This window comes from Lagenorhynchus albirostris, chromosome 12, assembly GCF_949774975.1.
Source record: "Lagenorhynchus albirostris chromosome 12, mLagAlb1.1, whole genome shotgun sequence".
NCBI lineage: Eukaryota > Metazoa > Chordata > Mammalia > Artiodactyla > Delphinidae > Lagenorhynchus > Lagenorhynchus albirostris.
Window position 1 is genome coordinate 53,476,300 of NC_083106.1, and position 23,359 is coordinate 53,499,658.

At 39.1% G+C, this 23,359-nt stretch overlaps 1 pseudogene; it reads left to right on the forward strand.

The window, feature by feature from the left end:
• The first annotated feature begins 16,091 nt into the window (after positions 1–16,091).
• LOC132530651 (large ribosomal subunit protein eL21-like) lies at positions 16,092–16,633 on the forward strand (annotated as a pseudogene).
• Positions 16,634–23,359: the final 6,726 nt, after the last annotated feature.

The window sequence follows — 23,359 nt, forward strand, 5'->3', positions numbered from 1 at the left end:
CAATTTCGTTTCTTTTTATGGCTGAGTAATATTCCGTTGTATATCTGTGTCACATCTTCTTTATCCATTCATCTGAGGATGGACACTTAGGTTGCTTCCATGTCCTGACTATTGTAAATAGAGCTGCAGTGAACATTGTGGTACATGACTGTTTGTGAATTATGGTTTTCTCAGGGTATATGCCCAGTAGTAAAGCAATTATACTCCAATAAAGATGTTAAAAAAAAAAAAAAAGAGATTGGCACGATGCAGCCACCAGCCAAGGAAAGCCTGCCTCCTTTTAGAAGTTAGAAGAGGCAAGGAACGGATTCTCCCCGGGAACCTCCAGAAGGAAGAAGCCCTGCTAACACTTTGTTATTAGCCCCTCAAGACTCATTTCAGACTTCTGACCTCCAGATCTGTAAAAGAATATATGTGTGTTGTTTTAAGGGACTTAGTGTAGTAATAAGAAACGAATACAGCCGGATACCCCAAATCCTGACCTCAGAGAGGGCGGGAGTGATAGATGAAGTTGTGAGAAGTGTGGGATAAACAGAGTCAGTTCATTAGTAAATATTTTAGTGACTTTAGCTTCTGCATATAGCCTATAACTGTGGTGTGTGAGAGTCTCTGTGTATCTCTACACCGAAAAATGAATATTCAAAATGCGATTTATGTAAAACTTTTCCTTCTTCTGTCTTGTCAAGAAGCAAGATTCTTCCTTGTAGAACTACTGGATCTAGTTGGGGAAATGTTTGGAGATAAAACCTGAAGAAGCTGCAGAAGACTGGTGGACTGAATGTAAGAAAGAGCCTGAAATTATCTGAGTAATAAAGGAAAGATGCGGACAGGTTCGTGAGAAGTAGAGCTTACTGATGCTGGAATATTTTAAGAGAGAGAATTAGAACAGGGGCAGCTGTTCCAAGAAGTAGGACTTAGGGGACAGAGATGAGCCAGGAGGATTTTTAGAGTGTTACTGTGTGTTGTATATTGTAATTTATACCTCTGTGGCTCCCCAACCAGCTCCCCTTCATGAAAATCTTCAGAGTTAGGCTTCTGTTTGATTGCTTTAAAAATAGGTCTCTAACGATGCTGGTCCTAAAGCAGGAGGAGGCACCTCTTTATTTGGGGTGTATGTTTTCAAAATAAACTCATTATTTCTTCCCTAAGGCTTCTAAGGCAGGTCCCTCTGGTCTGTGATGTTCTAGGCTGGGACCGGGATGTCTGCAGCTTCCTGATCTTTAGCAGTGGGGGTGAACCCTTCTTGTTGATTATCTTCTCAGAGGTGCCTTTGTGGCATTTTGTGCTTTCTGAATAGCTCCTGTTGTGGGCAAGGCCTTCAGGAGAGAAAACTTTCCAACCTCAGCTTCATGCTTCTGTTTCTCATTTTCTTTGCTTTTCTGCACTTACAACAGTCAAACATCTGTAATGTTAGAATTCCTTCCTCTGGCTGCAGTTTCCTTGGCCACTCTTGTAACTGACTGTTTTGGATGAATATTCCTCTTTGGATCAGCTCCTATACTGTTTTGATGAGCACAGTTTGGGAATTTGAGAGTGAAGTCTGTGAACTGTGTACATTTGCACACAGGTGCCCATGTCCTTGTACCACTTCATATGCCATCAACTAAAGTCCGGTTCTGATCAGTAACGACCATGATTACAACCAGATTCAGGGTTTGTGGTCCAAAGGAAATGCAGGCTACCCAGCCATTTTCCACATCGCGCTTGGTGACTTTCAGCCTGAAGCCCTTGGAGGCTTCTGGGCAGTTTCAATTAGGTGTCTCCTTTACTGTGTCCTCTGTCCTTTCCCCAGAGAGAATCAAAGGCAGTTTTCAACTTTGAAATACCCTCTCCATGTTATCGGGCTCCTGGTTCCTGCATGAAATTATCCTATAATGTGCTATGAAAGTTGAGTGTTTTAGTTTTATCATTGTTATTTTCCCTCTCAATTGAAGTGTAGCTGAATGATTAACAGTTGGTCAGAGAGGTCATTCAGGGGGCACAGCTTACTGGGAATGGCACTGCAGAGCCACATGTGTTCATGCTTCCCATTCCCAGCAGCGACTCCCTCATGGGAAAGAGAGGCTGTGTCCAAGTATTTATGACCTGAACTGGTACATTCAGAGAGAACATAATAGGATTTATTTTCCTTTAGGCTCCGGAAGTCCTGTGTTGCAGTGCCCACATGGACTATCTTGTCTCGACAGTGCTGCATGAAACACAGCCAGGTCCAAAGAGCCAAGGCCTCCAACTGGCCTGTGTAACTGACAGGCAGGCACGTGGTCATGGCTAGTAGATGCATCTTTTCTGTCTCTAAGGGTATAATTAAGTCCTGAGTGATTACTGAAGAGAACTAATAGCTCTGAAAGTGCAAAATGAGGCATGGAGTTCTTCGTACAAATGAGAAGCAAGGACTTGTGTCAGCAGATTTTTGACAAAGGTGGAATAAATGGACAAGCCTCAGTTATCTTTTTTTCTTCTCTGTGAATGTGGTGAGCAGAAAGAATCTGTTACAGACAGAATCATTTACTAAACAAAGATGAACATTTTTACATAAAAATCTATGTTTTGCCTGGTGCCTGGCATGCTAGGATTATTCTGACAAAAAGTAAATAGCAAGGTGATATTGAGATGCGAGAGCAAAGAGTTTATATCAGTCCATATATTATTCCATGAAAAGATCCAATCAATTTTACTCCCATTGCCAGAGGAAGAAGTTATGCAGCCATGTTGGGTAAGGTTCACAAATTGTTCTCCAATCAGGAAGTAAATAATATTTAAACCCTGCAAATTGAATTTCTATTAAGAAATGTATCTCTGGCTACTCTGGGGTTTATTAAATCTTTTAGTGCTTGTGGAGGAAGGCAATATATCTCAATGTACAAACCCAGACTGATTGGGGTGAAGAATTTTAATTTTTAGGGTCAGGGACATACCTCACCTTTTAAAACAGGTTTAATGAGAAGGGAGCAGACAAATGTTGCTTTAAAAGCCATTCTAATTCTTCATGTGTTGTCCTTTATCCATATTACCACCCTGTTGCTAGTTTCATGTACTTTACAAATTGGAATTAATGGATTTTTTGCATAAGAGTTTCAAGGTCACAATGTCATAAATTGAGTAAATAAATAAATCCCTCTCTCTATCATCGACTTGCTGTGTACTTAACATCTATATATTCATTATTTTCTGCATTCATAAGATGCCAGTACTGCTATTAATAAAATTTGTATTTCCTGTACAGGGCTTGTTTAACTAGAAAATGTAAGTGGCAGTCCTTAACCTAACATTTTTCAAAGAAGAACAAGTGGAAATGTTTATTCTGCTCTTGCACTGACCATTTTCAGATTCTCTTCTATAAGAACAAGTGATAATAATAGCAGCTATTATTAATCTATATTGAAAATTTACTATGTAAAAGGTATTTTGCACATAGCTTCTCATTTAAGAAAGGTATTATTATCCTCATTTTTATGGTGGAGGAAACTGAGGCTCAGAGAGTTTTAAGAACTTACCTGTGTAGTCAAGGATAATAAGTGTCAGAGCCAGATTTTGAATCTGGTCTGTCAGGATAGGCTGGATTAGGCTGGATTATGCCAAAATCTCGGTGGTTTAAGACAGCAAAGATTTATTGTTTCTGACCCTTGGCATCACATGTCCATTTTGCCTCTAAGGGGTCTCTGATTCATGGTTTATTCACTCAGAAACCAGGCTAGATAACTGGACAGGGTGACTGGGAGAGCGAACAGGCCAATCAGGCATGGGCTCTTATGGCCTTCTCCCTGAAAGTGATGAGCGCATGTCTTCTCTCATTTCATTGGCCAAAGCAATTCACTTGGCCCTGTCTCATTTCACTTGGGCAGGGAAATGTGTTATTACCATGTGTCAGGCAGGCAGGCAACAGGCCGTGTCGGTGGATAGCTTAATACCATGTGTATTCAAAAGAAACCTATGTTGGTCTTTGTATATGTTAGCTTTAAAAAATTCCAATACATATTAGCTACAACTTAAAAAAGGCCCTAGATCTGTTCTAAGGTTCAGAAAAGATATGACCACTCCAAAACTTGATCGAATTCAGTTATCTGAATTAATGACTTCCTTGTAGAAGGATTCAATGGTTTTATGATTTGTTTCCCTAAAATGGCAGTATTTATAATGATTTGTTTGTTAGCTAGATTTTAAGGAATAGATAGATTTAAAAGTAACCAGCATGAATATGTTGAGAAAATAATTTAAAGGACAGAAAACATTTCCTAGTTCCTGTGAGGGTCCCCCTCAAGGATTCCCATGTATGTAATCCATGGCTGAGACTGAAAATCAGAATTTTAATTCAAGTGGGATAGATCATGTAGTACCTTCCTCTGGGATTGTTTTTGTAAAATAGGAAGGTGTAAATTAACCCTCAAGTGTCAATTTGAACAAGCCCGTGAAGCACATGACAGGAAGATTGGTTAGAGAAATTTCTGCAGCAGAGAGGACAGTGTTGGTTGGGACTTGAGGCAAGAGAAATCTTAGCTGTCCTAAAATAAAAATTCTGTGCACTGATGGCAATTACTAGCCTGTCACACAGAAATAGAATGAGATCATCTGGAATTCTGTCTTGTAGTTTAGTCCAGAATTTGTGATTTTAACGTTGACAGTTAAATTTTGTGCTCCTTTCAACATGTAGCATAGCAGCTCCGTAAAGGCATAATATACCTACCAGAGCTCTTAGCTTCTGCCTTGCCATGCCGGCCAGGGCTCTTGTGTGCTCTGTGAAAGATGCCATCACACAATCAAAGTAATATTTTCCCTGAGGTTCCCTGGGGCAGACTGGTTCTGCAATTTTCCAGTAATTGTTTGGGAAAGACAGCCCTAGATTTAGTCTTTCTCTTTAATCTTTCCTTCCTCAATTCTCTGCACCGTGGCTCCTGGCTTCTCTTTTGCCAGCCTCACTTAAGTACCTGGGACTGGGGTGGAGTGGGCTGTGCCATTCATCACGGAGTGGGGTTTAGTACCTCCCTGCATGGGCTGCTACTCCAGAAATCCCCTCTAACCCTGCAGACCAGTGCCTAAAATATCTCTCCACAATTGTGATGATAAGGTTAAAGTATTCCTCGGCATCGGGACCTGTGGAAGGAAGAGCTGAGGTGACCTTTTGGAGGTAACATACTTCTTTTGAGTTCACAACCTGGGAAATGACTAATGTTTGTGCATATAGACTTTTTCCTTTTACTTATCCGCTCCCACAACGAACCTGTGAGGTTGATGGGCCACAGGTGATTGGTATTGATTGCTTTTATTACTTTTTCCCTCCATTTCACTGGTAAGAAGATGGAAGCTCTGAGTTGTTGGCCAAGTCAGAAAATACTAGAATAGCTTTTCAGACTCCAGGTCCGATGCTCTTTTCTTATACAATGTTGACATTTTCTTGTTAGCATCTTGTTATGAGGGGTAATAACATAGAAGTAATTAATAATATTCCAATGTACTCCCTTTAGAATCTCCAGTAGTTACCCCGGCAGTTACAGACCTGGACTTCCTATGGGAAGAACTGCTTGGGGATGGAGTCCCTCTTGTGATGTGGTCTGCCGCCCTCTGCTGGCCAAGTAGCCCATTTTTCTCGTTGCTTGGTTTCTTCTGGGTTTAATCTTGATCTTCCTAGCGCAACATCTTTCAGCAGAGCGTGCAACTCTTATCTGAAGGTGAGAAACCATTCTGGTTGGCACTGCACTAAGGAGAATAGCAGAGAAAATCAGAGAACGTAGGATTTGATATTTCTTCAACCATATACTCCTGTGTGTGAAGGCTCCCTTTTCTCCTGCCATCTACTGAGGGACACTTTCATCACCCAATTCCCAGAGTGGCCCTGGCCTCACCTTGGCTCTGGCATTCTCCTAATTCCCTTTAAAAGAGAATAAACTCTCTTCTCCAAGTCATGCCGAGGGAGGCAGCCAAGAGGACTGATGCCAGAGGCATATCACACATCTGGAAGCCTAGGAGAGCAGGAAGGAACTGGGCCGAAACTCCTCAGGATGGAGAGGATCTATGACTAGAGGTCAGAAAGGCAGGTTGGGTTCTGCATGCAGGGTGGCAGTGGGGGCGTGGGTCTCTGATGGGAAGAAGTAGGTCTTCATGGAGTGGGTCCAAGTCCAATCGATTAGCCAAGCCTACAAGGCAGGCAATTGAAAATTGAGTGAAAGTGCTTAGGGTGGCAGGGACAGATGAGCAGCTTAGCTAGTTAAGAGTCGATTAATAGATAAGAGGCAAGAGTTCTCACATGCTAACTTGAGATTTTTGTTGCATGATCTTCTCTAGGACAGTAGAAAAGCAATTATATATGGTAGCCTTGAGCACTGTCAAAAGGAATTGTCAATTTGCATCGTCTGTAACATACTATCTATGGGTTGTTAATTAGGATTCTCACTCTGATGAGTCTTAGAACAATTTATATAATTACCATACCTGTCACCACATTTTCTGGTACAAATACCAGAAGTAAGGTGGCACATTATCTTATATGGTGGTTCTCAAAGTGTGGTCTCTGGACTAGCCGCATCAGCATCACCTGATGGAAATTCATTAGAAATGCAAATTCTTGGGGCCCATCCCAGACCCCCTGAATCAGACACTGGGGGTAGGGCCCAGCAATCTGTCTTTGAACAAGCCCTCCAGATGGTTGTGATGCATGCTCAGGTTTGAGCAGCACTGCCTTAGATTATAAGTATAAATGACTAACATCAGATCGTTTCCACTAAGGAAGGACTAGAAATGATTTGTTGGCTGAAGGGGGAAAGGATGCAGAAAGACAAGGCAAAGATTTAAAAGACACATGTCTCTGCTGTGTTCAGAATGGCTAAGATTGCTTGAAGTTTGACCACTGGATAAATTGGGGCAATAACAATATCATACAGCTTAAAGCTGGGTTGCCAAGGTCACAAAAGGGCAAGGTGGAGAGTCAAAGAAATGATGACAGCCAGGATTGATCAGGCACACTCTATGATTGTTCTGGGACTTGGACGTGAAGTGTTGCCCTGTGTTCTGACTCTGTGACTGACCTTCTTTGATATAGATGCAGTAAAATGATACCTTCCTGAAAAGGGCAAGACCAAAATTATTTCAAAGAAATTAATTTTCGCAGATAAAAGGAATTGACAGTGTCCTCTGAGAATTTTATTTAAAAATATTTATTCAATTTGGGGAATAATAAATGATAAAAGCCTCAGAAAGCTTCTTCTTTAATCCTTTATAAAGTATGATTCAAAAGTCTTCAGTTAAGAAAAACACAGAAGGGCCATAAGCATCATCCTAGTTTTCACTGTCTCGTTATTTCTTTCTTGAAAAACCAGCGTTTTAAAAAACATGGTGTTATATAATAAAGTGTTTCTGGAGAATTTAGTCCTTATGGCTGGAATTCCTGAAACTGCAAAAATAAGTCACTGGTTGTCATCTTGTGCCAGGGAGATGAAGGGAAACCTGTTCTCAATTACTGGGCAGCTGGTATGTTTTAATTGTTTGCTTTTTATAAGCAGTAAAATAAAAGTAGTCCTTAAGTATGCTTATACACTGTTAATGCAGTGCTTCCCACACTTCTCCTGCATCACAATCCCCAGGGAACTTGTTAAAAATGCAGATTGCCCACCCCTCGAGGTTATGATTTAGTAGGGATAAGATTTTTAACAAGCATCCAAATGATTTTGGTGCAGGTGGTTTGAAGACCACACTTTTCGAAACCCTGCCCAGGGTCTACCCATAATTTATGTGCTCATTATTTGAGCATTTCTGAAAGTGACTGACAATTCACAAAAAGTCAGTTTAGTGTAGGTAAAGACTTAACGGTGAGCAACACATGCTTACTGTAATAGAGCTTCGTTGTTTGGCATTTGGGGCAAATGAGTATTACACACAAAATTTTTTAAAAAAATTAACAGGGTTTATTTTTTAAAGCAGTTTAGGTTTGCAGAAAATTGAGCAGGTAGTACAGAGTTCCCTCTCTGCCCTGCTCAGAGTTTCCCCTCTTGTTAACATCTTGCATTAGAGTGGTACATTTGTTACAACTGAAACAATATTGGTACATTATTATTAACTAAAGTCTATAGTTTACCTTAGGGTTCATTCTTTGTGTCATACAGTTCTATGGGTTTTTACAAATGCATCATGTCTTGTGTCCATTATTATAGTATCCTACAGAATAGTTTCACTGCTGTAAACAAATCCTCTGTGTTCCACCTATTCATCCCTTTCCCACCCGCCTCCCTGAACTCTTGGCAACCACTGATCTTTTCATTGTCACTATAGTTTTGGCTTTTCCAGAGTGTCATATAGTTGTAATCATACAGTGTGTAGACTTTTCAGACTGGTTCTTTTCACTAAGCAATATGCATTTAAGATTCCTTTATGCCTTTTAGTGGCTTGATAGCTTATTCCTTTTTACTGCTGAATAATATTCCATTGTATGGATGTCCCACAGTTTGTTTATCCATTCACTTTTTGGAGGCTATCTTGTTTGCTTCCAGTTTAGGGCAATTATGAATAAAGCTGCTCTAAACATTTGTGCCCAGGTTTTTGTCTGGATGTGACTTTCAGCTCATTTGACTAAATACTTAGGAGTGTGATTGCTGGATTGTATGGTAAAACTATAGTTAATTTTGTAAGGATCTGCCAAACTGTTTTTTTTTTTTTGGACTCTCAACCACTGCGCCACCAGGGAAACCCTGCCGAACCGTTTTTATAAAGTGGCTGTTATCATTTTGCATTCCCATCAGCAATGAATGAGAATTCCTATTGTTCCACATCCATGCCAGCATTTGATATTGTTCATTTTTTTGATTTTTGCCACTTTAATAGGTATGTAGTGGTATCCAATTGATGTTTTATAATAATTTGCAGTTATCTGATGACATATGATGTTGAACATCTTTTTATATGCTAATTTGCCATCTGTATATCTTCTTTAGTGAGGTATCTGGTTGGATCTTTTGCCTGTTTTGTGATTGGGATATTTTTTTAAATTTATTTTAAAAAATTTAAAAATTATTTATTTATTTATTTTTGGCTGCATTGGGTCTTCGTTGCTGCGTGCGGGCTTGCTCTAGTTGTGGCGAGCGGGAACTACTCTTCGTTGCAGTGCACGGTCTTATTGGGGTGGCTTCTCTTGTGGAACACGGGCTCTAGGCTTGCGGGCTTCAGTAGTTGTGGCACGTGGGCTGAGTAGTTGTGGCACACGGGCTTAGTTGCTCCGCGGCATGTGGGATTTTCCTGGACCAGGGCTTGAACCTGTGTCCCCTGCATTGACAGGCAGATTCTTAACCACTGTGCCACCAGGGAAGCCCCTGCGTTGTTTTCTTATTGTTGCATTTTAAGAGTTCTTTGTATACTTTGGATACAAGTCCTTCATCAGATATGTTTTTTAAATATTTTATCTCAGTCTTTGGCTTGTCTTTTTATTTTCTTAACAGTCTCTTTTGCATAACAGAAGGTTTTGATTTTCTTGCAATCCAGCTTACCAATTTTTTCCTTCATAGATTGTGCTTTAGGTGTTCTATATAAAAACTCACTGCCAAACCTGAAGTCACCTAGATTTTCTCCAGTGTTACCTTCTAGAAGTTTTATAGTTTTGCATTTTACATTTAGGCCTGTTATCCATTTGAGTGTTTTTGCAACATGTGTAAGGCCAGTGTCTAGATTCTTTTTTTTTTTTTTTGCATGTGGATGTCCATTGTTATACCGTTTGTTGCAAAGACTGTCATTTCTCCACTGAATTGCCCTTGTTTCTTTGTCAAAGATTAGTTGACTGTATTTGTGTGGGTCTATTTTTGGGGTCTCTATTCTGTTCCATTGAACTGTTTGTCAGGTCTTTCACCAATACCACACTGTCTTGGTAATTATTGTAGTTTAACGTATGTCTTGAAGTCAGGTAATGTCAATCCTCAGACTTTATTCGTCTTCAGTATTGTGTTGGTTATGCTGGGTCTTTTGTCTTTTCATAGACGCTTTAGTTTATATTTTTGTCCACACAAAATAACTTGCTAGGATTTTGACTGGGATTGTATTGAATCTATAGGTCAAGTTAGGAAGAATTGATATCTTAAGAATATTGACTCTTCCTAACCAGGGAAATAAATTTTTTGATACATAAACATTTCTCTGTAAGCTTTAAAACTTTACATAATAAAATATTTCACAATAATATTTATGAAGTGTAATGTTAATTTCTCTAACTTTCTAAATGTATATGAAATAAAATTTGACATTTTCCTTATGGCTTGGGGTGATCGTTTTGAGTCTGTGCACTGGTTACTAACACAGTTGTTTCTACTGCTTCTTATTCTTTCTCTGTATCAGGTATCTTAGTTATCATTATGGCTAATTGTTTGCATATCTTTGTCACCAGCTGGATTGTGGGCTTCTTCAGGGCCAGGATCATATTGTGGCCATTGCTGTCTCCCAAATCTGTGGACTGTTTATAAATGTTTGTCAAGTGGATCGTGATTGTCTCTAATATCCATTTCTCTCTCTTTTAACTTTTGCTTCTAGTCTGTTGTATTAAAGAAAAACAGAAAAATCAACTTCGTTAAGAACTGCCTGCTTAAAAAGAGTAGATAAAGCTCTCAACAAAGTCCTTAGTACAATTTTTGTGGGAGCTATTGTGGCTTTTGGTGAAGTACAGGCTACTGTGTTGTTGTTGTTTTTTTCTTTTTTTTGGCTCCTCCGCACAGCTTACGGGATCTTAGTTCCACGACCAGGGATCGAACCCTCGGCAGTGAAAGTGCAGAGCTCTAACCGCTGGACCACCAGGGAATTCCTGACTACTGTGTATATTTAAACATATAGAAAATTTGAATTCCCATGTGCTCTCCACCTAAATAATTGTTAACATTTTGCCATAATTTCTTTCTCTCACCCATTCAGTGTAGTAACACACACATATATTAACAAATACAAACACATATCCTGTACCATTTGAAAATTTGTAGTAAGTTCAAAAGTTATAAATACTTTAACATGTATCATCTAAGAATAAAGACCATGGAAATACTTTATTATACTTAAGGAAGTTAATAGTAATCATAAACATTATTTAGCAGCCATTCCATATTTAAATTTCTCTAGTTGTTACAAGAATGTCTTTTTATAAGCCAGTCTAGGTTCCCATGTTGCAGTTGGCTGGTGTGTTGTGTTTTGTGATGTGATATGTTAGGTTGTACTGTGTGGCTTTGGGTAAGTTCTTTTACATCCCTGTGTAGTGTAGGATTATCTATAATATTGTTTTGAGCTCTGAGAGTCTATGAGTCTACCATTATAGGCCATTTTAGGTCGATAGTTTTGCATTTTATTTTTAAGGAACCAAAAAAATAGAAATGTTATGAAGGAATTTGACAGGAACTGGTAAGCCACCAAATAGAAGAGCAGTGTATTTAAGTCAGCTTTGAAATACCAACAAAACTTGGGTCAATGTCCATGGAGTTTTTTTTTCCAGTTTTATTGAAAAATAATTGACATATGTTACATGGAGCTTTTAAATGATTTCTTCTATGTAGAACTCAGCTGTGTGAAAGGAAAAGTCTATCTATGGAGATTGATGTCTTTAAATACCACTGAGAACCAGGGTAGGAATTGAGGCCATGGACCACTTATTGAAGCTTTTTCCAGCACAATAATCTTCTTAACTATTATGACCCTGCTCAGAAAATAAACATTTTAGACAACTGAATTAATTTCTCATGCCAAATAGTAATAATTTAAAAATATTTTAAAACCTATCATTTTGTAATAATTTTAGACTTTTTGAAAAATTACTAAAAATAAGAACTCTGCATATCCTCCACTCAGATCCCCCCCTTTAGCTAAAGTACAATAGCTAAATTGTACTTTAGCTATCTTCCTTAGCTAAAGTACAATTCTCAAAATTCCTTCAAGCTTTCCTTAAAAAAAAGGGTTTCTTTTTTTGCTTGAGGAGTATCTTCATTCACTTTCATATTAGACTATCCACTATTCTTGGACTTTAAAAATCCCGTACCCATTTTACAGACTGGATAAGATCATTCTTTACCACATCCTCACATTTACTTTTAAAATTTCTAACCTCATATCCAGTATTTTTCCTTATAAGGAGCTAGAGAGCCACTACAAATATGGTAGGGTGGGTTCTGAATAACTTGTCTTTGATTTAAACTTAAGGCTTTATTCCGGAGAACGCCTTTTAGAACAAGTATGAAAAAAAATATTAGTAAAGCACTTGTATGACAAAGTTGGCTGCAAAATTCAGAAATGAATGTTGGCATTTTAGCTTCCTCCTAGTTACAATTTTAAAAAATTGTCATTGCCCTGAAGTGCTTAAGAGATTAAGTCCTTTACTTTTTTTTTTTTTTTAAAAGCTAAAGTCCTGAGAATAATTTACGGTCAAACTGCTTATTTTTGTTATTTTTGAGATTAATATGTAATGTTTAAATAGTGCTACGTGGTGTTTCCTCCCTCTACCCCGCAGCTGTACTATACTGTTATATCTTTTATATCAATATATAAGCATTTCATTTTAAAACTATGTTCCAGACTAAGCTTAGCGTCCTCAAGCAAAATATTTAAAATCTAATTGTAATTAACCTTGACTTGTGTTATGACTTATTATTAGCATAGGCCTTTCAGTTGCTTTGGTTGATTTTATGAATTCTGACACTTGTCTTGATAAAGCTCACGTAGAGAGACATTTGGAAGTGGTATTGGTGAAAAGATGGCTTAAAATTCAGGAATTTGGGCAGGAAGTTATGTAAATTCAATGTAAATTCATATTTTATTTTTATGTGTACAATTTAATCATTTAAAAATTTAATAGGATATTTCTTACATGAAGTTCACCATTATGTTCATCTTTCTTAGAGGATTAGTGAGATTAAGGGAATAATATTAACTCAAAGCCAAGAAATTAAACTGTGAAAGCCAAAGAGCCAGGCTTTAAGGAGTTGCTGTAATGAAAGTCTATCAAAAAAAAAAAATTGGGATAAGAATTAGAAATCTTCCACATATAACTCAGTTTTTTCGTTTCTTTTTTTTCTTTTTTTTTTAATAGGGAAGAGTCTTTGGTCAAAACGGATATGTTAGACTATCAAAAAACATTGTAGCCTCATACTGCTACTTCCATGACCTTAAGAATATTATTAGTGCCCCATGGGTATGGTAACCAGATATCTTTGATAAGATCAGTTTCTTAAACTAGATTGCCAAGGTAAAGTTTAAAACATGAGGAGAAATTTAAATTTATCACCGAAGAAAGCTAAATCTACCTGTGTAAAAATGTTAATACAAATTAAATTATGTTAAGAATGGTGGCTGGGTGGAGGAAGAAAGGGATAACAGAGAGAACTAATCTACATGGACCAGTTTGGATGTGTTTATCTGCTAAGTAACAGAAAACCCTGACTCAAAATGGCTTACACATGAGGAATATTTATTATCTCACATAACACGAAGTCCAAATGTGAATGCTCCAGATTGTTGATTGATTCAATGGTCAATTCAGTTGCTCAACACAGCAGAAATATAAGTTCTCTGCATCTTTCTGTTCTACCCTCTTGGACCTGTTGACTTAGTTCCCCACATGGTTGCAAGATGGCTGCCACAGCTCCAGGAATGGTCATGAACACAATGAGATTGGGCACAGGGGATGTTTATCCCCAACTATCTTTTTTGTTAGTAAGGAGAGAGAGCCTTTCCCAGATTTCCCACACATCATTGTATCCAGAATTGTACCTCATGCCCATGCCCAAACTGATCCTTGATAATAAGAACAGGAAACCAGGCAGTGTGGAGTGGGCCCCCCCCCCCTCTTCTGAGCACCAGGATGTACAGAGGAGAGGAGACACCCAAACAACGTAAGCATCTTTTTAGCAAAAGGGGAAGAGAGGACTGGATTTTGGTCTCTTCTACTATGAGTAGCATCATTTTTCCATCTCTAATCAAACTTCAATATTTAGTATCAAGGGATTGGGAGGAGCTATCAAATGAATTTACCATATATGGGTCCATGTGTTAATACACCAATGTGCCCAAACAGACTCAGCTTAAAGACATTGAGGGAAAGAAAGTGGTAACTCAGTCAATGAGTACAAGTTCAGCTGTGCTCTGAGGGCTGAAGCACATCAGTGCTGTGACCCACAAAAGAGCAGTTAACCTTCTTCATCTCAAATCTGTTTTAGCTATCTATAGAAGAGAATTTCTATTTTAAGCTGAAGAGACTTCTGCAAAATATCTGGCTGTGGAGTTTATGAAAAGGATTCTGAAAAAAGGATGCATTTTGTGTTATCTTAACAATATGTCTTATCCTGAGGCTTGTTTGAAGTTGGTAAATAGAAACATGTAGTTCCAAAAGAGATTTTGGTTTATACACCTATACGAGACACGTGGAAACTTTAAACACTTTTGAAATGTAAAAATACAATTTATAGCTTATCAAAGTATATGGTAGATAAGAAATGTGACTGATTATTCTAATCCTTTACTTTGAAACTATGTTGCATGGCTTGGTCCATAACTTCCTGCCCTTCCACTTCATATAGCAATAAAACCTTATAAATAATAATTAAAAAAACCCCTCAGAACCCTTTACTTCATGACCCATGTATGTGTAACGGATTATGTAATTCTGGTTAATTGCTTGTCTATCCCCACAGGACTCTAAGCTCTCCTGATGGTTTCTGAATTTTTATATAGGATGTGGCTTTGGGACTGCAATCTCTTTGAAGGGGAAGAACGTATAGAGAGCTTGAAGTTTTGTTTTCCCAGGACTAAAATCATCATGAACAATCAGAAGAATGGTAGTGAGGGTGAGCATGGGGGTGCTGGTTGACATGGTGGGGCCTCAGGCACCCCTCCAGCCACTCCTTGGTTTATGGTGAGCAACTCAGACTATGTCTGTAGTTCACTGTCATCTCCCTAGCACAAAACAATGTGATTCCAAACACTAGTTGAATGACCGAATAAGCAGAATCTAGTCCCATTTGCCAAAAGCAGAAACTAAGTTACTTGTCACATGAAGTAATGGGTGTTGACTTTTTCTTTGTTTTCCTAATTGTAAAGCTTGCAGGAAGTGGAATGGTAGAATTTTTTTTTTTTTAACTCTAATGGTCCAGTTGTGTAGAGATGTGTATTCCCCCTTTCTGAAATAAATCTTCATGTGATTTTTTTGTGAAAGGGTACAAAGGAAATAAAATTTATTAGGTATATACACCAAAATCTCTTTTGGAACTACATGTTTCTATTTACCAACTTCAAACAAGCCTCAGGATAAAACATATTATTAAGATAGCACAAAATGCATCCTTTTTTCTCAGTCCTTTTTATGTCTGAAGATCTCTCTATCTCACCTTACATTTGACAGGATCCTTGAGTGTTGAATTTTAGTCAGTATTCTCTGCTCTCAGAATTTGTGGTCATTGCTTTGCTACCTCCTAGCATTTACTGCAACTGGTATATAAAGTGTTGGTCTTGGAAATTGTCTTCAGTCAAAGGAACTACCCTGGAATTCAAATAAAGATCTCTCAGAGTTGATATAGTCAACAGAGAAAATGGAGTCTGCAAGTTGCTAGTTCAAAATCATAGGATGAGTACAGGCAGTGGGGTTTAGTGGTTTTAAGCATGAACTTTGAAGCCAGACAGTCCTGAGTTTAAGCCATAGCTCCCCTTCCTTCTTATTTGATGCGTTACTGTGGAAAATTACTTAACCTCTTAAGTCTTAGTTTCCTTGTGCATAAAATAAAGGAGATAATAGTGTGTATAACATGATTGTTGTGATGATTCAATCGGAGTGCTCAGAAAACCTTTAGCACATAAAATGCCCTCAGTAAAATATATTTTTCATTATTATTGTTAGAATCAGTCATAATAATAACTTATATAAATGTCTTGATGAGAGTTTATGGGGCAGCCTATTTGTACAAGAAGCACATTTAAAAAAATTATAAAAAAGCGTAAGAACATTGAAGTGAAAATTCAAATAGCATAAATGTGGACAAAACAAAAATGAATAGACTTACTTGCCCTACAGCCTAACTTTACTTCCCAGAGGAAGCCACTGAGAAATGTTTAAAAATTAATTTTTCCTTTCGTCCGGAACCGCCATCTTCCAGTAATTCGCCAAAATGACCAACACAAAGGGAAAGAGGAGGGGCACCTGCTACACGTTCTCTAGGCCTTTTAGAAAACATGGAGTTGGTCCTTTGGCCACATACATGAGAATCTACAAGAAAGGTGATACTGTAGATATCGAGGGAATGGGCACTGTTCAAAAAGGAATGCCCCACAAATGTTACCATGGCAAAACTGAGAGAGTCTGCAGTGTTACCCAGCATGCTGTTGGCATCCTTGTAAACAAACAAGTTAAGGGAAGATTCTTGCCAAGAGAATTAATGTGCGTATCGATCATATTAAGCACTCTAAGAGCCGAGATAGCTTCCTGAAACGGGTGAAGGAAAATTATCAGAAAAAGAAGGAAGCCAAAGAGAAAGGTACTTGGGTTCGGCTGAAGCACCAGCCTGCTCCACCCAGAGAAGCACACTTCATGAGAACCAATGGAAAGGAGCCTGAACTGTTGGAGCCCATTCCCTATGAATTTATGGCATGATGGGTGTAAAGAAAATAAAAGACCTGGACGGTATAAATGTTTCTCTTAATTGAGTAGAAGTGTGTGTTCCCCTCCCCCAAACACATATTTAAAGCACACACACACACAAAATAAAAAAATTAAAAAAATTAATTTTTATGTAAAATGTCTCCCAAACACTCATTAAGGTGGTGTATCAACTTTGAACAGTGTCAGTTGACCCCATGCCATAAAAATTGGTGAATGTAGGTCTGTTTTCACATTTTCTTTCTACCTCCGCCACACTAACTTCATTTGGGTTAATTACATTTTAGTTTTTCTATTGATTACTTTTATAAGTTTAGATTATACACCTAAGCCCTATTTCTTGATCTGATTTAGACAAAATCATGCTCCCTGTGATTGACATGAGGAAAGTAGCACTCCTGTCCTTTCCAATTCCCCTTCCCATATAACCAACTCCCAACTGTCATCACATATATTACTTTTACATTGTCAAGATATATTTATATTCTGTTTGGTAATATATATTTATATCTTACATGTTGGTCTGTAGGTCGATTCTGAAAATGGAAAATAAATAAAGAGTTTTTATAATATTATGATTATATAAATATTTTCTTTGCAAAACCAAATAGTGTGATTGGACTTGTGGAGAAGATATAATCTTAATGTCACAAAACTAGTGTTGTTCATAAAGAATGTTCTAAGCACAGAGCTCAGATGGACTTTTTTTTTTTAACACTGTCAATTTTTCAAGATCATGCCACTGTTTATTTAGACCTCATTCTTTTCCATATTTGTTTCTCCTGACACTTTATTTTTCTTTTTTATGCAAGAAAGCATCATATCTTAAGATTGTCCAGCTGCTTGACCGTAATTTTTCTTTAATATAGATTAACCATATTAGGTGCAAGGATACCATATTAGGTTACAAGGGAAATAAACTTTCTCATTTTTTTACGTCTCAAACTATATCTATCTTACCCTCATATTTGATAGGATTCTTGGGTATTGAATTTCAGATTCAACATTACTTCCTCTGAATTTGAGGCCATTGTTCGGCTGTCTTCTAACATTTAGTGTGACTGATGATAAATCTGATGCCATTCTGTTTCTCATTCCTGTGTATGAAACTTTAGTTGGTTTGTTTCATCCTCAGGAAGGGCTTTTGGAACCTTCTCTTTATCCTTGGGATTATTGAATTTCTCAAGGATTTGTTCATGTTTTCTGCCTGGCTTTCTGCCCATATGAAGACTCATGTCTGTCTTCAGCTCTGGGAGATTTTTTTCAATCATATATTTCATTATTTTATCTCTATTTCTTTTTTCTTTCTGGAACTTTTATGAGATAAATATGTGTTCTTGAGGGTTTATCCTCTATGTATCAACTTTTCTTTCATATTTTCTCTTCTCTTTTGATTGTATGATGTGTGTGATCTTTTTATATTTCTCAGTCATATTTTTAGTTTCCAAGAACAATTTGGTTTCTATTTCCTTTCTTTTTTGCAGGGAGAAGGTTATAATATCATCTCAAATATCTCTGGGAGTACTAAGTAGCTTTCTTTTGTATCAGGTCAGTTGTTTTCTTTGTTTTCTTTGCTCGTCTTGGTCCTTCTCTTTTGGATTCTTGCTGTTCCTCAGATACTGTTAATGCTTGCTTGTCTACTCAGATTCGTCAATAAAGAACAAAGTTCATTGATAAAGGTAGCTGCTGTGGGTTTTCTTTGTGTCATTGTGGTGAGGCACTGATTTTTAAAAGATCTTTTTTGATTGAAAAATTAATGCATACCAAGACTAAAAATTAAAAACAAAAAAGAAGGTATACACCGAAAATCATCAACCTTTCAGAAACCCTCCCAACTGTTAACCACTGTTACTAGTTTCCTTAGTCTCCTTCTATATAGAAAGTATATACAGGAATGTTTATATTTACATATTCTCTATTTTCACAAAAAATGGTAGTAAGCTATACCTGTTGTCCTTCACTTTGCTTTAAAAAAACAATTTATTTTGCAGAGTATTTTGCATGTGGATATATTACTTTTCATGGCTGCAGAGTTTTACATTGAATAGAAGTGCTGGAATTTATTGAACCATTCTCCTATTGATGGAAAGGAAGTTAGATTCCATCTAATCTTTTGTATTACAAATGTTACTGCACCAAATATCCTTGTATAGACTTGTTGGGGCTTATTTGTAAATATTTTTTGTATTTTTTTTGCGGTACACGGGCCTCTCACTGCTGTGGCCTCTCCCGTTGTGGAGCACAGGCTCCGGACGCGCAGGCTCAGCGGCCATGGCTCACGGGCCCAGCCGCTCTGCGGCATGTGGGATCTTCCTGGACCGGGGCACGAACCCGTGTCCCCTGCATCGGCAAGTGGACTCTCAACCACTGCGCCACCAGGGAAGCTCTGTAAATATTTTTAAAGGAGTTATTTCTGGGTTACAGAGTATGTGTATTTGAAGCATGGATTAAAAATTTTTTTGTTTAATTATTTAATTTCTTATATAGGTTATAGGTGTTCAACTGGACAAAAATCCAAAGGTACAAAAGGATATAGTAAAAATTAAATCTCTTTCAACCCTTCCTTGTCTTCCTCTGACACCCTCCTCAATCTCAACCAAGACTTTTATCACATATAGGTGTGTGTGCGTGTGTGTGCGTATGTGTGTTGAGATTATCACATATGGGTATGTGTTTGTGTGTATGTGTGTGTGTTTCCTTCTTAGGTAAATTCCTAGAAGTGGGATAGCTGAGTCAAAGATATGGGAGGCATTTCTTTTTAAAAGTGAGTAAAATTTTTTACTGTGAAAAATATTCATATTTGATTACTTTTAAATGGAGCCATTTGAGTCTTCCCCGCATTTTCCATGAGTCAGGCCCTGGGAGTTCATCCCATGCCTCCTTCACTCACTTCTGCTATTCCCAACCCCACATTCCATCTGGGTGCCAAGGGTTTTTCCAGGGATGCATATTTATCTTCACCAGTATTAGAACAGAGTAGATTCTTGCAGTTTTATATAATCTCTGCTCCTTTCTTTGAGTGTTAGAATCCATGGCAAATGACAATAAAGAAATAGCATTTGGCTCGTTTGGTCTCTCTTCAGCACTGTAGATGGTAAGTGGTGCAACTAGATGTTTGCATGACAACATAAAGAGGCCAGTATTTGATGCTGGGCAGCTTTCTGTGCAGAACAGTGTAATTGCTGAAATGCTGTTTGTCTTCCTACCTTTTCATTACTATCATTTTTGTTCAATTCCAGTGCTTTTTACAAGCTTTCATTTCTCTGTCTGTGGCCAGTCTTGGTTGGGGTTTCTAATGACACTGATCTGCAGAGAGGCATATACCCCTTATTATAGCACTAAAAGAATCAGAACAGTGTCAAGAAAACATAGCTTTTGCTCTGAAATTCTCAAAGGTAAGTAGTTTGTTTTATTAATTTTCATTGTCTGTGAGTTTAGGTGAACATTGTGGAGATTTACATTGGTAAATAAAGCAAGACTGGGTAGTAGAATGTTAATGAGATTTTAAAATCAGGAGATGTGGGATCGGAAACCATCTCTGCCTCCCAGAAATTGTGTGACCTTGGGAAAAATCAAAGTAATATATCTGTGTCTCCGTTTTCTCATCTGTAAATATTCACAGGATTGTTGTGAGGATTAAAGAGATAATGTAAGCAAAGTGCTTTTTCAAGTGCTATCACGTGTTATGTAAAATTATAATCGTAATGTTAAAGCGAGACATGGACAGAACTTATTAAAATCAACAAGATTAGTTTTCATTATAATTTCCAACATTGCACATTATGCTAGAGTGTTAGCTTCAGATACGTTGTTTTCTTAGTTTAATGGAAAATATGGAAGGCCATAGGTTTTTGGGTGGGGCATCTCATGATTCACATACTTCTAGGCTTTAATGAATGTTGCCAGCAGCCTAATAGGACCAGAGCCCAGGTGTAGTGGGAGACAAGGCCAGAAGGACTGGTGATGATGGACTGGGAAGGGCATGGAATGCCGGCCCCAAGGAGAATGGATCTTAGTTGTTGAGTATTGGAAATCTGTGGGGCTGTCACTTTGGGAGGGTGACGTGGAATATAGAAAGATACCAGTAGACAATTAGAGGATGAAAAGTTCTTCAGTGGCAAAAGATCCAGAAACATCCCTGCTTGGAAGTAACTACATAAGGCAGGAGACTGTTTGGCATGGTCCCAGGTGGAGGCATAGGTCTCCCAAAGTTCCTGTAGAGGGCACTGTGCTGCTGACTCTACTTCTGTGGATGACCATTTGGCCAGGAGTGAGAGGTTCACCTTTGCGTTCTTGGCAGGACTTGTAGCCTCCTGGCCACCTGCCTGACTGTGCTGTAGACTCTGGCTTGGGTCTGCCTACTCACCAGGCACAAAACTGTTCCAAATCAAGCTCAGCACATCTCTGAGTCTTCACTCAAGAGACTGGGTGGTGGAGTGACACAGCTCAGCAGACCCAGGCTGTAGGCCTGGCTTAGTTTATTCCTGCAGAGTGCAACAAGGGTTTGTAAGAAGGAGGAAACACAATCGTAGAGTACAATGGATTGGTTAAGGAAGAGGCTGGGAGCAGGGAGAGCACTGAGGACCGTTGCCATAGGCCAGGCATGGAGTAGCCATGTCTTAAGTTGGAAGGTGTAGTGGGAATGGAGAGGCATAGCCGGATGGCAGAAACAGTGTGAGAGAAGAATCAATATTAGATGACCTAGAAGAATGAATATTAGAAGGGAGAAGCTAGAGGGAGGAGTCCAGGACTATGTCAAGATTTCACACTCCAGCGGGTGGGAGCGTGGAAACATCATAATGGGAAATGGGCAGGAGGAGAAGATGCGGGTAGTGGGGAGAAGAGAAGTGGCAATGTCCACCAGGCGGTTGGAAATGCAGAATTTAGGAGGGTATTCAGAATTAGAGCGATAGAGAACAAATTTGGAAGGTGTCCATTTATAAGCCAAAGGAAAAGCCTTGCTGTATTAGAAGGTTCTACAAATTATATTCCCGTGAAACAAACAGTTTACTTTCACAGAAGAGTTTACTCAGATCATACAAGGTCTGATCTGAGAGAGGATGTTCGGCACCCATGCTGGCTCAGCCTTCCTTTAGGCCCGTGGTGCAGGGCACACCTTGGCAGTCAGAAATCATGGTTGAATGCCTATGTGGGGCCACAATGTCTGTCAGACCCCGGAAGCAGCAGTATGCACAAGGTGAGACCCACCAACTTTGAGTAATGACCCACTTACTTAGTCACCATGTATACCAGTGGTGCTCAACTTTGCTGTGCATAAGACTCACCTGTTGAGCTTTTAAAATATCCTGAGGCCAGGCTACAACCCAGATGAAGTACATTCCTCTGCTCCAGGGGATTTTAATACGCATTCAAGGATCAGAAACACAGCCAAATAAATATGCCCTCTGAGTGGGAAGCACTGTTGCTCCTCAAACAATGTCGTCCTGTTGAAAACTGCCCTGTGGGACTTCCCTGGTGGCGCAGTGGTTAAGAATCTGCCTGCCTATGCAGGGGACACGGGTTCAAGCCCTGGTCCAGGAAGATCCCACATGCTGCGGAGCAACTAAGCCCGTGTGCCACAACTACTGAGTCTGCGCGCTAAAGACTATGAGCCGCAACTACTGAGCCTGCATGCCACAACTACTGAAGCCTGTGTGCCTAGAGCCCGTGCTCTGCAACAAGAGAAGCCACCACAATGAGAAGCGCGCGCACCGCAACAAAGAGTAGCCCCCCGCTCGCTGCAACTAGAGAAAGCCCGTGTGCAGCAAAGAAGACCCAACGCAGCCAAAAATAAAAATAATAAATAAATAAGTTTACATTAAAAAAAAAGAGAAAACTGCCCTTGTGGAGTTTGTGGTTCAGGCATTCTGTCCAAGTGAACCTCCCCACGCTATACTACAAGGCAGTATAGAAGGATGTGGGAGGTGAGGCGTAAGAAGAGGGACTGGGGAAGAAGTCAGAGAGGGAAAAGGAGCCAGGAAAACACCACGGCAAAGTCACCAAGAGAGGGAACTTCAGAAGTGTGAGTTGGTCATCAGTATCTGTCACTGGCGTCAAATGCCATGGCAGTTTAGGGATGGTGGAGACCTAGAAGAAGCCAGAGTGTTGCACTGAGTTTCAGCATATGGTGTTTGGAAACCAGACTGTGAAACAAGTAAGGAGTAGGCCCCTGCGGACATGGAGGAGTGTAGACAGAGGCAACAAAGTGGTGGTGCACGTGCCTCACAAGTGTACTTTGGTTGGCCTTCATGCTGTTGTCCTCCATAGCATTCAGAGACTTAAAAAAATAGTTTTCAACATTTATAAATTGGAAGGTTTCATATGAAACATAATTTTTGATTTCTGTTGAAAAACTGGGAGACCTGACCCTGCGGGTTCACTTCGTCTTGGCAACAATCGCTTGTCCACCTTAGAAATACCACGCTCTCCCGTTCACCACATGGTCCTGTCCCCGATGCTTATCCTTTCCACCCAGCTCATTTCTCTCATTTGCATGACCTCCCTGGCCTCTGTAGGGAAGTGAATTTGAGACTTGTAGGAATGCAGGTGTCTGTTAGGTGGTTTGAAAGGGAGAGGAGGAGCCCAGAGCACCATTGTAGGTGTTAAAGAGAAAACCAAAAGCCCCAAATGGTATCCCTTGTGCTAAAGCCCATACCAAACCTAGATTTAGCACCTGACCTACCGGCAGTTTCAACTTCCACAGGAAAGAAATCAATCAGCCAGTCTGGAATATTCTGGTCAGCACCAACGAGGTAATCTGTCACATGGGCCCTCTCCATT